The 19703-nt window shown below is 41.4% G+C and overlaps 1 protein-coding gene across 1 annotated transcript in view; it reads left to right on the top strand.

Annotated features, from left to right (window-relative positions):
- The window catches only part of tnfsf10l (TNF superfamily member 10, like), a 56215-nt gene that overhangs the window by 8417 nt on the left and 28095 nt on the right, over positions 1 to 19703 (top strand). The gene's annotated exons all lie outside the window — the stretch shown is intronic.

Below are 19703 nucleotides of genomic sequence, written 5' to 3'. Positions count from 1 at the left end.
GGAGAGCGGCAACAGAGGGTGAGATCATTCATATGTTCAAAGAGAACAGGAGAGGAGTCGGCAGCTATTTGCTATGTCATCTGATGGAGTACAGATATACAGACCCACCACACACACACACACACACACACACACACACACACACACACACACACACACACACACACACACACACACACACACACACACACACACAACCTTAGTTTAACAGCTTGACACGTGAAAACAGGATATTTGCCTTCCCATGTTGGATTCCATGGTTGGAATGCTCATTAGGATGTGGCTACAGCTGTGGTGTGTGTGTGTCTGTGTGTGTCTGTGTGTGTGTGTGTGTGTGTGTGTGTGTGCCAACAGCTGGTGCTGTGTGTTATCACTGTTTGCTCAGTCAACATGGCTATAAAGGGCTGATAAATGCTGTTATACGATTTTAGGGCACTAATAAACCTCTGCTACATCTGGTAAGTGCTGCTAAACCTTCTATATATCTAGTAGCAATATCATGTTTTCAGTTATCATATCTTTATGGCCTGTTAACTGCAGAGTCAGCTGCTTTTCTGTGTTCTACATTTTCACAACAGTTTTTGTTAGAATCCCTCTCTCTGGCTGATAGCACACAGTAGTGATTTAACATACTGTATATCCACTTTGTGAAAGCTTTGATATTTTCTACATGCATGTTGTTTTTTTGTAGATTAGATTAGTTTCAACTTTATCATCGTTGCACAGACTATAGGTACTGTACTAAGACATTGAAATGCAGTTCAGAAGTGTAAAAAAAGCAGCATTGATTGCTTGGTCAATAAAATGTCAGGAAATAGTGAAAAAGTTTTCAAGAACCCATGGTGACGTTGTCAAATGTCTTGTTTTGTCCTAACAGTCCAAATCTGAAAGATAATTACTTTACTATCAGAGAAAACTTCAAAAGAACGAGGAAAACATTCACATTTGGGAGGCTGAAACCAGGACCATTTTTTTATTTAAATTTACTTAACTTACTGTTGACAAATCATTTCAGTTCTAGAAAGTAAGTTCAGGTTCAAAATATCAAGAAATGATATAACAGTGAGCCATGAAAGGGAGGAAAAAAATGCCATTAAGCTGCACATAAAACCACAGAGATGTTTTAAGTTCAATAATAGTTTTTTTTCTACTATTGTATGAGACTTAGTATCAGTCCAACTTCGCCAGAATCATGATGAAAATATTTCTAATTACTAATAGCGGATATATTCCTCCATGTTTTTAAGTACCTGAAGTTTGTTGGCACTGGATAGAAGTCCAATTTGTTTTTAGTATGCGTTTGTTAAATGATACAGACCTTGGAGCCAATGCGTAAGTCTAAATGATACAGACTTTGGAGCCAATGCATGAGCTTTTACTCCCATATGAGGTCTGATAATCAAAAAATTATGCCCGTGCAGAATCGTTCCGTTTAGAAAAATAATAGGGTCCAGGTTTGATAGTTATGGTGTTACTAGGAAACAGATGGTTGACGACATAATGTATATAAATTGGAGAGTGGAAGTCCACCTCCTACAACGAAATGTCCTTCCTCACATCTATCCATCTTCCTTCATTTCCGATCTCCACTGTAAGAGCCCCATATGGCTCCCATCATATGGAAACCAAATCTTTTTCATACTCTCTGGACATGTATATCAAAGGAGAGGCAGGAAAAGAAGCTGCTTTTCCCCGTTGGAACATGTCCGATCGAACAACCGATAGACCGTGAGTTTGGTGGGGGGTGACATAAGAAGAAAGCGTGGAAATCAAGAGATTTGAAAAGGGTTTTCAGGTTTTTCCAAAAGTTGACCGTTTGGTCCTAACATGTTTTGCCAGGGTTTTTTGAAGAACAAAAACCAAGACATTACAAGTACACATCCTGTTAAACCTGGAATCATTGAATGCAGCACTCCAGAGAAAAAATGTCCAAATAATGAGTTGCCTTGAAAAACCTTTCAAAAAGTTATTTCATATATCATCCTCGCTAAATTAATGTTTCTCCACCACTAAAGCTGAAATGATTAGGGGATTATTGATTAGTCAATCAACAGAGAAAGCAACTATTTTGATATTAAGAGAAGTTCCAGCCTCTCACTTAAGGACTGTTTTCTGACCAACTATATTTCACTTTGTATAGATAGACCAAACAATGAACCAATTAATGGAGAACAAACATTCTGCATGCTAATCGATAATCAATAAGGAAATTACAGGAATTGTTAGTTGCAGCCTATAGTCACTCCAACAAGTGGCAGTTGAATTTCGGACTCTGTTGTAGGACAGGGTAAAGTTGAAAACCTATGACCTCAGTTATGTTTTGTGATGCTCTTAAATGTGCTGAATGTGTGTATTTTTGCAGGTATAATGTAGGCCTATGTCTGTCCATTCTAAAGGTGTGTGGAAAAGTTCTCAGTTGTTCTAACATGATCTGACCCTGGGAATGGGCAGACATCTCTGTCCTGGCACAAGAAGGAGGGCTAGTTAGTGTCAGCTGAAAGTCTACTCCAATGATTTCCTCCCTTAAAAACACACGCATGCACGCACTCGCGTAGCGCACCCCCCCCCCCCCCACACACACACACACACACTCTCTGATATCAGCATTTTGACTCTGAACTCTCAGTAACAAGACTCTCCTGTCGCCCTGTCAGCTCTCATTTCTGTGCCAATTAAACGACCAGTGAACTCTTTTCTTCTGTCATCAAATCTCTCCCCAATTATCTTTTCCATCTCTCCTCCCACTCATGTCCAACTTCCACAACCTCCTCCATAAACCTTAGTGTTGGCCGTCCCTTTGTCTCTCTCTCGTGTCTCATTGACTGTGAAGAACAAGACGTTTTAATGAAAGCACATCTGAACCTATTATTACTGTGGTACATTAAAAAAAGAAAAGAAAAAACATGCTTACTGATGTTCCACTTCCTCAGTTCTCCCACTAAGCTCCAGACTGCAGCTCGTTTTTGGCCTCGTGTCTCACAACATAACGCACATGCCTCGTTAAAAGCTTGTAAGGTTCTTGGACATGTGTGATCGCAGGTCATCCATGAATCCATGAATCAGCCACGGAGCATGGATTTGGCTTTGTCTGCAGCTGCTGAATGGAAAAGCTTAATAAGGAAAGCTCTGGGAAAAGAGGTGAAATCATGAACCTAGGCAGGCAGTCAAGGCTTCCCTTCAGGCAGAGACTTTTAAATAATGTATGTTTTCGGTAGACGTTTTGTCTGTTAAAAGTTGGAGGAGAGCAGATGTTTGCTCGATTGTTAGATTAGGGCACTGGAACTTTCGTCATTTTAGCTCTCTTGGAAATTAAACTTTGGACAAACAAATCGATGAATTGATGATGTTTAGATATGCATCAGGATGAGTCATCAATTTAAAGAAAGCCAATCCTTGGCTCTTGTAGTATTGCAGTTCAGTGTCTTAAATCAGGACCCAGTTGTCGCTGGCATGGATCTAAATCAAACAGACCTTCCAGAGGCAGCAAAGAAATGCTAACATACTGTACTCGTTTGGAAGAAATGCTAACATACTGTACTCGTTTGGAAGAAAAGACAGAAGTCCTGTTTCCAGAAATAGGCTGTCTTGGCCTCTTGTAGAAGAGATAAAATCCTGCATGGATGTTATGAAAACACACGTCCTATCTAGGATTGGTTTCTCTGCTGATCTCAGGCCGGGCTGCTTTCAAAATATTATGAATAGGATGGGACAGTTGAGAAACATCTATATTGTGACAGACGTTTTAAGGGTTTGAAAAGGCTATTTTTAGAGTGAAGTTACAAAGGCTTATTTTAGTGTTTCCATGCATGTTTCTGCAGGGATATTAGGTCACACCCACCATAAATAACAACCTTGACCTTCTAATATGGAGGAAGGAGTTCGGTTGAGAGTAAGAACTGGAATATAACAGCCTGCTTTAGATTCTCGGAAAGGTGAATGTATGTTGGAAACAACATTAATAGTGGCAAAAAAATCCCATCCGTTTGTATCCAAACAGGTTCTCTGGCATTTAAGAGTTTTGGCAGATGTCTGAGTTGGCAGCAAAGGCAGCAGTTAAAGCTTCTCGTTAGATAGTTCAGATGTTTCTCAATGCGCACGATGATAGCTTCAATGGAAATGCAAAATTAGAGCACACCAACAAATAGCAGCTGTAGAAAAGGTTTTTCAGTGTGTGGCTTTGAATTGCAATTCATGCAATTAGTTTGGTTTTACCAAATAGGGCTTGACTGATTCAAGTCACGACTGAAATGAGCAACACATTGCAAATACAATTCTAAATTTGGAAGAAAACGTGTGGGAGAATTTCCTGCTAAACCACTTAATCACCAATTCCCTGACTTTGCTGTTTTAATTCTTCATAATGCAAGGTAACAGTTTAAAACAAATCAGAAACATTAAAAGTGTGTACATGTGCTGAGCTCATTTCTCAGTAAGCAATCTGACATTTAAACTGCTTCCATTTCAAGGATCACGATCAGTCACGGCGGTAGCGACAGCCCATGATAACCTTCCACCTCGTTGTCAGGGCTTGCCCCAGAGTGGCAATTTGGTGTACAATTCTCAGTATATAAAGAGTTTTGTGTAGTTTTTTTAGCTAATATGTGTCTTTGTTTTGGTGTGGTGGCTGTAAATTATCTAAAGCTAAAGAGTTGTGCTTTTCGGTGAAAAAGTGTATAAAAAGAATTCATAGAAGTCAACAGTGAGTTTATTGAGGTAGCTGGTGACACCATCATCTATTCATCTGCAGGAACAGTAGCTACACAGGCAGCCACTCATGCATGCATTACCACACAGTCTCTCACACACACACACACACACACACACACACACACACACACACACACACACACACACACACACACACACACACACACACACACTTAAGTTCAGTTAAATTTTAGTTATATAGCACTTTTAAAAACAACCATAGTTGACCAAAGTGCTTAACAAGCTAAAAAAAAAACATAATCGGTGTTTGTATGTTCTGTTGTTATTGTTTATGAAAATGAAAAATGTAATAAATAATTGATCTAAAAAAAAAAAAGAAAAAACATAATGGATGATAAACACAAACAATACCAAGTAAACAAACAGTAAAAAAACAGGTCAAGTTGTCAAAGCTCATCTTGAATTGAAAGCCAACGAACAGAATCTTAAGCAAGGCCTGAGCAGTTCTTATATAAATAGGTAACCTATTCCAGAGATTTGGAGCTGCCACTGAACAGGCTCGGTCACCTTTATTTTTATCCTGGATCTGGGAACATCGAGGACCATCTGATTAGAAGACCTCAGTGCTCTGACAGGTGTGTGGACATGTAAAAGCTCTGATAAATAAGAAGGCGACAACCCATTTAAAATCTTAGAAACAAGCAATCAAATCTTAAAAAACAATCCTGAAATGGACAGGAAGCCAGCGGAAAGAGGGTTATGTGGTCACACTTTGTAGTCCCAGTTAAAAGCCGAGCTGCTGCGTTCTGGACTAACTGTAACCGACGATAGAAGGACGGCATCGCACCTCCAAATAAGTAGTTATTAATTAAAAAGGTCCAATAGCTAGTTCTTTTTTTCTCTTAACCCTGGGCTGCTGGTTTTGTGTTGAGCATTGCATGAAAAGAAAATCGCATTGGTTAGCATTTGGTGTTTTCACTCCCTTCTTGTTCAGCCTTTTTCACATTTCTAACAATAACCCTAAAAATATATCTAACCTTTGTCTTAAAAAAATAACCTTTTCAGCCATTCAAAGTGCCCACTTTCCTTGTTTTTCCATTCTTGTGGGGATGTCTGGACCCCACCAGAGAAAACACAGATCAGCTACAATCTGTGCCAGTACAATAACACTTGCGAAGGCCTCACTTGAGTCATACTTGCTCACCACCTCTGCACACAAAAACACATTTAGAGACACTTTTGCCCACCCATGCTGGACCTGCCCACCCACATGCACCCAGAGGACCCCACATGCCACACTTCATGGTGTGTTCTTTTGCATTGGCCTTAGTTTTTTTTATTTTTTTCCCTTCAACTTTCCCAAATGCAATTCAATATGCATCATCCAGTAGTGGGAAATATCTTGAATTTAGACTTTATTGCGTGAAGCAGATGGCTCTTTGGATAAAGCTAAAATTGTTTATCAGAACTACAGATAAATGAAGAGGATACTTCATGGACTACTGAAGGACTACAAATGATGTCCAGCTGTTTGCTTAATTTAGATTGGTTATAGAGCAATCATTATCGGCAATTTGTGGCTGGCATAGAAGTCCATGCCTTGACCGATAAGATCAACGATAATGCATCAATGCTGGGTCCAAACGAAAATGAATGAACAAAGAAATTCAGCTTTATTTGATCTGAATTTGGTCTCCACCACTATGGCTATGTTCACACCGCAAGTCTTAATGCCTAATTCTGATTTTTTTGCTCAGATCCGATTTTTTGTTTTGGCTGTTCACATTACCTTTTAAAATGTGGCCTATATCAGATTCCAGTGTGAACGGTTTGCGGTTTTGAAATGACCCGCATGCGCAAAAGAACAATAACAATGACATCAGACGCAGCATGCTGTTGCACTAAAGTTAGGGGTGGTTATGGAGGAAGTAAACATTTTCGCTTTTATTTCAAAATATTTGTGTATGGCAGCCATAACATTAATGAGCAGGTGCTGTGGAGGAGAAGAATGAAGAGAAAGAGAGACAAATTGGCCATTTTGGCCTTTTGCGGGGTTATGGCTGCAAATTCACTACAGAGGTCTGTGTGACCGGACCACCCATTTGCAGGGGGGGTTGCCGACATCACCTTTTTACGTGAGCCGATCCCCGCCCTGGCAACACGACGCGGTTGGGGCACACTGAGGACAGTCCGCCCAGGTTAACAGCCGCACCGGGAGCAGGGGGCCCCGCCCCTCCGAGCGGAGAGAGAGGGCGCAGCGAGGGTTATTGAGGTAAAAGTCGCATCAAATCCGCCTTGGTTGTTCACACTGCGGCCACATTGAAGAAAAAAAAATTATCAGATCTGGGTCTGATTCAGGACCACATATGGAAGTGGCCTGAATCTGATTTGAAAAAATCTGATCTGGGCTAGATTTGAGTGTTCCCACTACTTCTGAAGAAGACTGACCTGGTCACTTGACCCCCAAAAAACAAAAACAAAAAAACCCTGGATCTGGACCACTTTTGCCTGCAGTCTGAACGTAGCCTAATGTATCTTTTCTGGTGATCGATATCCCATAATCCACCATGTGCCAGTCAACTGTCAGGAGGGTTGACAAGGGTTCATGCCATCCACATCACTTTGTAGAGTCGGGAAATATAATGTGACCAGTTAATATTTACCAGATATTTCTGCTCCAGTCATCAGTCATTGGTAAATATTTCACATGGAACGATCTAAAAATTGAATCCAGGTGCAAACAACACTGTTTGCGCTTGATATTAGCCTAGTTGTGTTATTTACAAGGTGTTAGAGATAAATAGACGTTGTAGTGATATATTTACTATTAACTTGGTGCCAGTTGTCCATTATGTGTTTAAGTTACACATCACATTGAAGAAGTTGCCCCAGTTTACCAGCTGGTATTGGAATGTTGGGAGCCATTTGATAAACTTGGAAATGATTGACTCGCTAATCTGAATGCACCATAACTTTAGTTTATGAGACTTGACCATGTTTTGGCACTATCATAGTATGCACAATCCAGAAGATCCAGCCTCTGAACACAGCTCATTTATCTTCCTTTTAAATCTTTCTCTGTCTCTATCACATCAACTTGGATGCCTCAAGCGGTTCCGTCGGTATGTGTGCACAGGTGACTGAGACAAAGTGGAAAGTCCTGACCTCTTTTTGCTCTCGTCTTTTTCTTTTTCTCTTCCCCGTTCTAAGCCAGTTGACAAGAACCAGAAACTTAACCTTTGGAACGGGAGCGAAAGCTTATGGCCACTCTTAATTTCTCAATGCCACTAACGTGGATAACACAGCTCACACTCCCATAAACAGTTATAATAATCTCTGAGATAAATTTAACAGCCCTTTATTTTACCTAAACAGTAACACTCGCAATTGTTTTAAGGGACAAGGAAGTTAAAGAGAAAGAAAGAAATGACCGGAATATCAGCAGGTGGGTCCACCCTGCTTTTGTAGGTCTTTAAACTTTATTTAAACTGGATGATATCCAAAACAGCAAAATTGACAAAGAGAGGTCATAGTTAGAGGCCACACGCAAAGGCAGGGAGTGGTATTCTGCGGTCTTGCTGTGAGGTTGTACACTATATCACTGACACTTGTGCATGATACACGCAATCATGCAAACACAAGCAAGTTGTATGCATAGATTTGCGGGGCAGCTCGCAGGTAAAACACAATAACCCATACACTTGTTAGATCACTTACAGCATTCCTCACCACAAAGGAAAGCTAACACACACACACACACACACACACACACACACACACACACACACACACACACACACACACACACACACACACACACACACACACACAGGAAGTAAGTTTTTGCCAGTAATGCCATTAATGCACCTAAGCAGAAGCAGACTATCTTCTGGACTAATTTAACAATCGAGTGGGTGAAATGCGAAAGCATGTGTGGACCATATGTAAAGTTGTCAATTTTTGGTGAAGAAGAATCACTAACTGATCTTTATCAAATACTTTCTAGGGTGTACAGGATTAGATCTATTGCCGTGATTTAAGGCTCCGAAAGGGAACATGAAGTCGGAATTTTGAAGACGAAGAAGACGGAGAAGAAAACATAGCATGTCTTGTTAGTGCGCTCTGCGTGCCCTGCTAGTTTTGGTATGCGTTTCTGTTTTTTTTTTGTTTTTTTCCTGCTTCAGTTTTTCTGTATCTGTGCTTGGAAAAGATTTGATCACCATGTCTGTCTCCGTCCCTTGAATTAATCTCAAGATCTCAAAGATATTTCTCTAGACCTAATTTTTAATGTAGGCTGGTAAGATGTGGGTAAGGTTCTCTGAACAGGCATGTTGTCTTTGTTTTGATTGTGTGATAGAAATCAGTTTCTAAGTGGTTATTTTTTAAGGCAATAGGGAAAGTCTCTTTTTGTCTTTCCCAGTACGAACAAGTTAATTACGGGGCAAAGTCCCGGTGATAAGCTGCCAGTACCTTTTCTGTTACTTTACAGATTTATTTCCTAGAGTGTGCAACCAAATGTGCAGCAATAAAACACTGATTGTTTAAATGCAGAGAGAAATATGGACTGTCTGCTGCATGCTTTTGAAGTTCCAGAGTTGTGTTGAGACAAATAGATTTGATTGTTTCTGGTGATTAAAAAGACTTCCCTCCTCATTTTAAAAAGACCTTTAAAGCTGCAATCAGAGCAGCTTTTTGAAGGTTGTGTGTAAGCCACCATCATCATTAGTGTCGAAAGAGCAGAAGTCAAAGTTCAAAGAGACAGGATTTAGAGTGAGGTCTTTGTGAGAGAAAGGCAGTCCTGAATCGGTGAGTTTCTGGCAACGGTGTGATTGAAATTTCAATGGCAATCGTGAAATGTTAATCATACCCTCACAGAAATCAGCTAAAGAACTGTGGCTCTGTGGCTTGGTCACAGAGAAATTTAAGAAAGAAATTTGATCAACAAAACAGAAACGAATGACCCGCACATCCTCTAAAACTGCACTTAGTATTCATTGTTCATAGTAAAGGCTCTTTCACTTGTGCGCTCTGGGAACGAGGGGCAACTAAACAACTCCCCCATCATCGCGCATGAATCAGCATCTCGTCATTTAAACAGTTTCACTTTTTATACAGATCATCAGAAAAAAGTATGTCTTGGCCTTGACAAAGCCAACTCATCTCTACATTTTAAAAAGGCACCTGCTGCTGTTATCTAGGGACATTTACAAAGACCAAACATAAATTCCCAGATGACTGGCATTTTCAGCAAAGACAAAGTGAGCCATTGAGACGGGGGGGAAGTTGAGGATCAGTTTGGGTGGTTTCTAATCACCTTTAGGCCAGGGTCGAGATGTTCTCAGGTTTCAGGGTGAACAGCGATTTGAGGATCCAGAGCAACAGACTACATTCCGATTGAAGTCCCATGTCAGAAGCAATTAATATTGAGGGGTGTAAAGACATATATAAAGCATATAGTGTTATTTGTAAGCTTGATAGACATTTTTCATTTGATAATGTTCCTTTCTTTGTCTACAGTGTGGGTCCTTGAAGCAAACTGATGCTGACATGTGCAGCCAGGCCAGGACGCATGTGGTTTCACGATCCCATGTTAAAAACAGTGGTTTCTGCTCCCCAATCCCCTAATGATTGTGCCTTTGGCTCAGAAATCTGTTCTGTATGTGTGCTGGGGCTCTGGCAAGTCTGTGGGGGAGTGTCTGTCTTTTCACTGCAGACAAAAACTTGGCCTGCACTGCGAAGTGAGGTAGAAACTCACGGTTTATCCACTGTTCATAATCAAAGTGGTCTTGTTTTTTTTCTTTCTCGTAAATACCTTTGTGTATGGTTGGCAATCAAAAAGTTCCCGGCATGATCGCACTCTAACATGATGGATTGTTGAGAAAGCTGTTGGTCATTTCAAGTATGGCAGGGATGAATCGGACAGCTTTAACAAATAAATCAACGTCGGCACCACGCTGGCTGTCAGCCAGATACACCGGAGCCCTGAAGGGATGATAAACTGAAAAAGACACACATGCTATTACATGAAATACCTTCACAAATCATGGATACAGTATAAACCCCCGCACGCACATTTAAAAGCAAGTACATAAACACACACATGCGTTAGCAAATAAAAACTGGACTCATTCTCACCCTTGCACACTTACACAATTACAAGAAGCTTGTATGTTCATGCAAACATATGGGTCCACTGGTAGAGGTGAACTTAAACTACACGCAGTGCAGTTTTTAATGATTGCTTTGGGTCCGTTTTCACAAAAGAGAGTCAGAGTGTAAATGTCTGAGGCCAAACAAACTCGCCAAAGTCTCATCTTAACAGTCAAATTGTTGTAGCTTAAGTGCAAAGGTCATAAATCACCAGCTCACCAACCTCATAGTAAATATGGGCGGGTGTTTATGGACAAAATAAGACTTTCACTAAATCTGTTGGGATCACACCAGCAGTGATGCGAAATCGGGCCAGGGAAGTACTTTGCCCCCTACTTCGGGCGCCCTTGCTCCGATCACACCCATCACTACTTCAACATCTTAGGAAACCTACAGTTTTTTTTTAAAAAGGTGACATTTAGTGTTTTGGGCCTACTAATGAGACAGACCTGTCTTTTGTTTTTGCGACTCCAAGGCTTGAAGCACTTACATTTTTTTTTTTTGCAACGATCGAGGAAATTTGCCAATGCAAGAGTTGTTATTTCTGTGGGTCGAATCACAACAATCGGTACAGCTTCGTCTCTCTGATCCTACTCTGGCGGACACCAAATGCTTGTGGCTGGCTATGTATTTAAATCCCCCTTTTTTTTATTTTATCTAACGTACAAAACTCTTAACGATTGATTGTTTCTCCACCCGGGGTAAACACCAGAACAATCTGAATCACTTAGCAAATCAGAGGTGTACATAGCGACAGTCTTTTAACAACTGGTGTTAAAACATCACCGCAGAGGGGCTACGTTTCGGACGGCGAGAAAGACAGAGCCACACACTACACACGAGTGGTGTCAACGTTGAATCTGTGCATCCCTAGTGTCCGCTGTCTTGACATATCACCTCGGTGATCATTAATAACGATGTGGTATTTTAAATATACCTTGTATAGTATACCTCTGCCAGTTCTTGCAAGAATCCTTTTCTCCTCCAGACACTTACAGTAAGGCATGTGCTGTGAGTTACGCTGCAGGGTGTAACTCAACATGATGAGGCTGGTTCCACCATGCTGTATGCTCAGTATGTTTTATTTCAGTCCTGCACTTGTGTCTCTCCCTGCCTCTGTGTTTGGGTAAAGTGATTGATGTGCAGTGCCACTGCCAGCGAGGTCTCTGCTGTTATTTCACCCCACCGCTCTCTTGTCTTGTCTGTTTCATCACAAAGCAGAGAAAGTAAACTCTCTCCCTCTCTTTCCCTCTGTGTTCGCTGTTTTCCCCCCAACACACACACACACACACACACACACACACACACACACACACACACACACACACACACACACACACACACACACACACACACACACACACACACACACACACACACACACACACACACACACACACACACACACACACACACACACACACACACACACACACACACACACACACACACACACACATACACTCTTGAGCCAGACCTCTGGCCTGCTGGATTTGAGTTACGTGGCCAACTTCTCCTTTTCCTAATCCCCTCAAATAAGAGTTTTGGACTGCCAAGGAACTCCCAGACCAACACACACACACAAAATTGTAGCCGGGTTTCCAAGTAAAGTAACCCTCTGAGATATTCTTTTCATGGTTTAGTGTCCAGCGAGGGCCAGCTAAACACACACACACACACACACACACACACACACACACACACACACACACACACACACACACACACGGGAGGGAACAGTGAAGCATTGTTCACTGCTTCCTGAGAGAGTCGGCATCAGGATCACAGGAGCTCCGTCAGCGTGGACCCTTCCCATCTCTCTGGAGCCCAGTCATCCAATTTAGTGTGGACAGCCATGAAACCGCAAGTCTTCCGGCTAAGAGGGGATAAAAAGTGCGTGTGTGCGTGTGTGTGTGTGTGTGTGCGCGCGCGATGATTTCCAAAAGCAGACCAACAGGGACGATCCCAGTTTAGCTCTTGTACTTAAAGAACAGTAATTATAAGCTATGAGTAATTACAGTTCAGGTTCAAAGCCCAAACATAATATTTTGACAGTTTTCTCATTTTTGTTTGGCTTCAGCAGCTCTGCGATTTCCTCACAAAACAAGAAAAACCGATTTGTTAGTAGTAAACATGGTGTCAATACGACGCCGTACAATGTGTGAACCCAAAACTTGGTTTGTTTTCCCCGATATCATACTGCTTGAGGAATAGGAAAATATTTTTGTATATACCCCTTCATATCATTTAATAAAATTACCACAAATTAATCGAGACGTTAAATGATGTCACAATACAAGAACATTGTCTAAATAAAAACACTGGTTTTGGCAAGTTTTGGTACTTGACATTTCTGTTTATTTTTTTGGTGTTGCCAGCTAGCAGAATTGCCTGTTAGCTCAATCTAATTCCAATTCGGCGCACCATATAACTATTTTCCAAACTACTCTAACTGTCATATGATACTCGAGAAAATGCTGTACTCACGCTGTTTTTTTATTTGGTTTTCATGACTACGCAAGTGATTGACATCCTGTCACTGTGCCAGTTGCTCTTCCTCAAAGTGGAGAGAGAGCAGACGACCGACATCTTCGTTTGAGTTCAGCAGAGCGGACGGCTCTGCAGAGTTGTGTCACTGCGACTTCATGACAATTCATAAAATTCTGGAGCAGCGTCAGTAATCATTTTGCAGTGGCGGGCCGTCGTGCATGTGGGGAACCTACCTAGTAGCAGGCCCGGCGGTTGTTGTGCGTACTATGAAATTGAATCCTGCCGGAGCCAGTGTCGAAGACCACCAACATGTGTAGGCTATTAAATCAACTGAAAGCTCCTCTATTCTGTCAGTCAGTGAAACTAAACAAATTCAGAGGTAATGTCCACTGAAAATTATATTTACAGATACATTCCTTTTCTTCTTACATCTGAGCCAGAATCGTACGCAGGCATGCAACCTAGTTTTACAACACACCTGGGAGTTTCATCAGATCTTTTGTGTGTTGCTGAATGTTTTTAGCATGTGTTAGCCTGCGATTTGGCTGCTGAAACCAGCCCGACGGACTCATTGCTTCAGAGCCCAGGAAAGGACAAGCCATCGATGTCAACACACTGAGAAAATACACTGCTCGGGGGACAAGTTACAGACACGAGAATTTAAGAGTTACAGTATTTGCCAAAAAAGGATATATGCCCTTTGTGAAGAGAGAAGTATTTCGTTTTAATATAAAAACAGCACAACTGCAAAGCAGATTATGGGCTACTAGTAGGATTGTGATTCCTCTAAAGACCTTTGTTTGGGAATTAAAAGTAATTCATCAAGTGAAGTTATTTTTTATTAAAACACATGAGATCTTTTACAATTCTAACAGCCGAGGCTGACCTGCTGTCAGTTTATTGATTTGTTAACGTTGAATCATTGGGGTGTAACTTGTTCCTGAAATGATAGCTAATAGGACCAGTTTTGCAATTTCGCGAGTGGAGTCAAGACTTGGCAAAGAGAAACTTCTGTTGAAGGCGCACTCATGAGCGGGGGGGTCTTCTAACTGTTCATGTTTAAAACCTGTGGATCAGTTCCAGTTGTATGCTCTCAGGGCATGGTAAGGATGTAAGGATGAGTCCCCCATCTCCGGAGGCTTGCATGTCTCTACTGGCCCACAGAATCCCTCACATTTTCCTCTCTGCCTTTCAACAGTTTAACTAAACCCAAAAAATAAATAACTGATACGATCCCCTGAATGAAGATCAACTCGGCCTTCATTTTGATGTCAACTACACATGTATGTTGCACGATTGTCAGATCAGGGGGATAAATTGGGTGGGGGGAGGGGGGGGGTCAATTAACTACCTACGGCCTCCTTGCTTGGACCACACCCGTTCTCGAAATCGGCTTTCACTACACACTTGTAAAAAAAAAAAATTGTGACTGCATCTTGCACTGTTGGTGATGCTATTGCCATGACACAATCTGGCCACAGAATTATAAACACCTGGCAAAGTACTTAAAACCACCTCAAAATCAGGACAACATTTTGCCATGATGACACACACACACACACACACACACACACACAACCAGACCAAACTTGGAAGAAGGAAGAACCAGCTTGGCTCTGTGGTGGTGCTGACTTCCAGTTAGAGCCAGACACCAGACAGTTTGCTGTGTATTCCTATTAAATACAGTAACAACCACGGTGGGAAGGAAACTAAACATACATGTTGAGCCCTAACTCTCTCAGTAATATGTTTAGTGTGATAAAACTCAAACAGGCTGTGTGGCTCTAGGGATGGCAGGCAGTCGGTCTAGACTGAAATATCTCAACAGCTTTCGGATGAATGGCATCACATTTGGTACACATGTCCACGGTGCCAAAAAATTAATTCTAATGACTTTGGTCATTCAACTCCTTTTCATCTCGCGCCCCCATGAAGTTAATATTTGTGGTTTGGAGCGAAATGTCTCAACAACTGTTGGATGGATTGCCATTCAAATTTAGTACCAACATTCATGTTGCGCTCGAGATGAATTCTAATAATCTCGGTGATGCTCTGACATTTCAAATACCAAATACCTGCAAAACAGTTACATCAGCCTCAGCTGCAGTTTGTGTTTAATGTTAATTACCAAATGCTAACATGCTAAACTAAGATGGTAAACATGGTAAACTTCGTACCTGCTTAAAATCAGCATGTTAGCACGCTGACGTTGGCATTCAGCTCAGAGCCGATTGGCGTGACTGGAGACTCTTAGCCATGTTTACAAGTATCTGCTAATTTAAATCAAAATTAAATAACTAAAATATCAGGTATTCAGAGTTCATGTAATAAGTGATGGATTTGCCAATCATGTTTGCTTCTTTAGCAGTATAAAGTTCTCATGCCCTAACTGAAAATAAATTGTCTTGTCTGTTGTTTATACTCATTGGCAGAAAGAAAAAAGATTTTTAAAATACAAAACTGTCTCCTAACCAGCAACAAGTGTAAACATTTCTCACTGACTATAGTTTCTTTGTGCAGCTTAAACCCTGAGAAAAAACAGTGTTTCATTGTGATGATAATGTCTCTCTGCATACCTTGGTTTAGCCTCTGGCCTCGTCTCCATATACCAATGGAGCAGAAAGTCTCCTAATCTTGTTTTTAGCTCAGGGCAGTGATGTGTACGAGCATTTATCTCCTCACTAACAGGGACGAGGCACTCCCTACCGGCCCTGTCAAAACGTAATGGACACACATGCACAAACGCACACATGAATGCCCTATAAAGTCAAAGCTTTTATTCTCACATACGAAAGACACTCCTCGATAACAATTAATCCTTCAACCAGAACCACCAAAGCAGGGAGTGTGTTTTGGCAGAGGCGCCGGGAAGAAGCTAAGCCTACTTTCGCTCCATGTGTTGCTGCGAACGGACTCCGATCCACTCATCCATGTGTGAACCTCCCCGACACTTCTGCCAGTAGTAGCTGTCGTCACAATAGACAGACTGTCTCTGTCGTGCTCCACTGTCAGCAGTTTTTGTTGGGAAGTGTCCCGATTGTATGCAGATGATTATGAGCTACTGTTCTGCCTTTAATCACGTCGCATTACTTCCAAGACAATAAAGGGTATACGGATGTGTGACTTTTTAAAATAAGCCTTTATGCAAATACTTTGAGGTACTTCACTTGAATACTTGTACGCCACTTTATGATTCTAGTACACTACATTTCAGAGGGAAATATTGTACTTTTCATTTCAGATTAAAACATGCACCCAAAATATGATTATCTTAAAAAATGTGATGCATTATTATAGAGAAAACGTACAGTATATAAAAAGGGGCTAATATGCCTAATGAGTACGATTGATACAACTTAAACCTTTGAATGCAGGACTTTTACTTTCACTAAAGAACCGACACAAAAGCTAAGCAATGTATTGCTGTGGACGGGGACAGCAGCTAAACGCATTTAGCCACCTAAAAAAGGCGCACCAAAAAAATAAAAAATCTGTTTGGGTGCCCGGATAGTATAGGTGTTGAATTTAATCAAATAATCGATGCATCGAATCGTGGACATGGACGATGCTGCATCGATAATCGGCAGGCTCATAATTGATTATTTCTGTTTACAATTTAATGTAGGCCTAACAACATTTCTTGTTATGTTTTGCACGTTCAGGAAGTGCCATGTGCTCAGTGCTGTAGTTTTATGTATCCAATTTATTTAGTATTAGAGCACTGCAGAATGTTTTGTGAATTTTTATGAATTAAATATCCTACATGGCTTTAATAGAAAAATGTATTTGACGCATCGTGATGCATCAAGATATCGAATCGAAGACATGATAATCGTAATCGAATCGGGAGATCAGTGAAGATTCACGGGCGCCCATATATGGAGGCTTACTCCTCACCGCAGCAGGCCTGGGTTCGACTCCGCCCTCCGGCCCTTTGCTGCATGTCATCGTCCCCTTTCATGTCTTCAGCTGTCCTGTCAAAAATAAAGGCTGAAAATGCCCCCCCAAAAAATCTGTTCATGTGTAAGATTTACTGAGAATATTTTTACCTCTTTACCCTGCTACCGAACAGCCCTCGGGGGCGTGCCGACCACAATCTACTGTAGGTAATACACCGACTATGAATAAGCGCCTCATACAAAAGCTTCAGGTTTGTAATCTTTGCCCAAATGCATGATCCCAGGTGCACAAATCTCTGCCAACAGGAAGAAATAAATCAAAACTCCAGACTTTAACACTTTTGTCTCTCTCATCTCTTTTGTTACAGTATCAAATGCCGTGTTAGTTTACTGAAATCGTACTTTATTTCTGGATTTTTGGACAACTAAAGTTCAGACAGTTGGGGAAGCCTGCTGCTCAGCTTTATGCACTTTGTATATTTCCCCTTATTTGACATAACAAGGCTCCCAGATTTGACCTGGATAGAAGTTTGCAACCGGAATGTGCACCGACTGGAACAATTACATGTGTGTCCGATTAGACTCATTATGATGTTTCATCCCTCAATAAACACGTGAAGCCATTAAAGACATGAGTCATCCAGGACTGGGGCACAGACGGTTGAGATGTGGCCCCATCCTTTTTTCAAAGAAACCCAGTTCTTTTTCCCGTAAGTGCCCCGTCCTTCCCGCTTGGTTGGGGCTAATTTACACAAACACTTAGACAAACACACCGCTATCTTCACTAGGAACAGGGAGATCCACTCATGCATCAACATGAACAGTATCGCTGAGACAAAGAGAAAGAAGTAAAGAGAAAGAAAAGGCAAATGAAAGGCAGAAACTACAGGGAAAGAAGACAAAAGGAACAGGTTTCATTAGAAAGCGGGGGTCAAGCGGAAAGAAATTTATAAAAATAAAGAGCAGGGGTGAAGGAGTCAAGCTCTGTATATAGCTTGTTATAGAGTCATTAGCAGGACTTTCAGACCGTGACGCTTACAACCTCCCTGAAGGGTACACACACACACACACACACACACACACACACACACACACACACACACACACACACACACACACACACACACACACACACACACACAACTGAGCTACATACAGTAAAGCCTCTCTCTACATTTCAGTTCCCAAAGATGTCTTATTCGACCCGTGCTGCCCCAAAATTACATGAAAACATTTATTTTTTCAGATTCAAGTGGCTGTCAAACAGGAGGCGTAGCAAAAGGGAAAAGAAACAACTTCTCCTTCGCCCCAGAGAAACTGTTGATTGTCTCTAATTAGATGTCTCATTAGGGATGCACTATATGTGAGGGGAAAGTCTTCAGTACGACCGTGCATGCCCTCAGTGTGACATAAGGATTTGCGTTACAGCTGCCTGAGCCGGCAGTCCGTGTGCCAAATCGTTTTGGTTACATTTGGTCTCAGGTTCTTTCACTGCGCCGATTTCCACGGTTTGTGCTTTTTTTCCCTTTCAGTTTCTTTGTACAAGTCACCATAAAAACGAATATGCAGTGTCCCCCGAAGGACAGTTGCACTTCAGGAGTGAAAGTACATTTTGGGAAATGTGCACCAAATCCAGAAATAAATAGCACAGGATGTACAGAAAAAGTTTAACAGATGGGACAAAAGGAACAAGCTGCAAGAAAACAAACAGGGAAATAATAAAGCCATGCAAGAGGAAGACTGCTGATACGCTGAAAGTGCAGCATACTGTATCAGAGATGTGCAGAGAGAGTGACGGCACGGAGGACAACTAGTTTGACTTAGCAGCAGGATTATATGACGTGCACGGACATCCCATGAACTAAAAGGAGATGGCGTATAGCATCAAAGAGCAAGATCCATAATTACTGTTACTTTAATTAATAATAACATTTGCAGAATTCGCCTTTGAACTGTATTCCCTTTTATTGTTCTGTGCTCAGTCGAGGGTTGTGTGACTAACCCCGCCTCTTTTGGCTGCTGGGCAGCCTGTTTGTCTTTGTGTTCCAAGTTGCAGATGCCAGTAGGTGTGGTCGGGTCATTATTTATTGGAAACACCTGTTCTCGGTGTTTCCAGTATCGCAACGCACCCCACGTGTTCCACTTAGGGGGCGAGAGAGAGGAGAAACGCTGTTCCCTATGCTCTACGCTTCCCGTTGTTATTCTGTTTTCCATTTTTAACACACAACACTCCAGCCGCTATTTTCTCATTCATGCATACACGCGGACACCACTGACCTACCACACTTCGCAGCATTATTTGGACAAATAGTTGTCTTTGTTGTTGTAATGTTTGTTGTATGTATTATTTGCTGCAGCCACTGTTTTTTTGCCATGGTTTTGAGCCGGACATGACAAATTTGGGGCTCGTCTGATTTGGATTCCTAGGTGTTTTGTTCGTTGTGCATTTAATCGTGAATATGGATTTAAGTTTTAATTAATTTATTCTTTACCTAA

This window comes from Perca flavescens, chromosome 19 (genome assembly GCF_004354835.1).
Source record: "Perca flavescens isolate YP-PL-M2 chromosome 19, PFLA_1.0, whole genome shotgun sequence".
Classification (NCBI taxonomy): Eukaryota; Metazoa; Chordata; class Actinopteri; order Perciformes; family Percidae; genus Perca; species Perca flavescens.
This window is presented reverse-complemented; position numbering and strand designations above follow the sequence as displayed.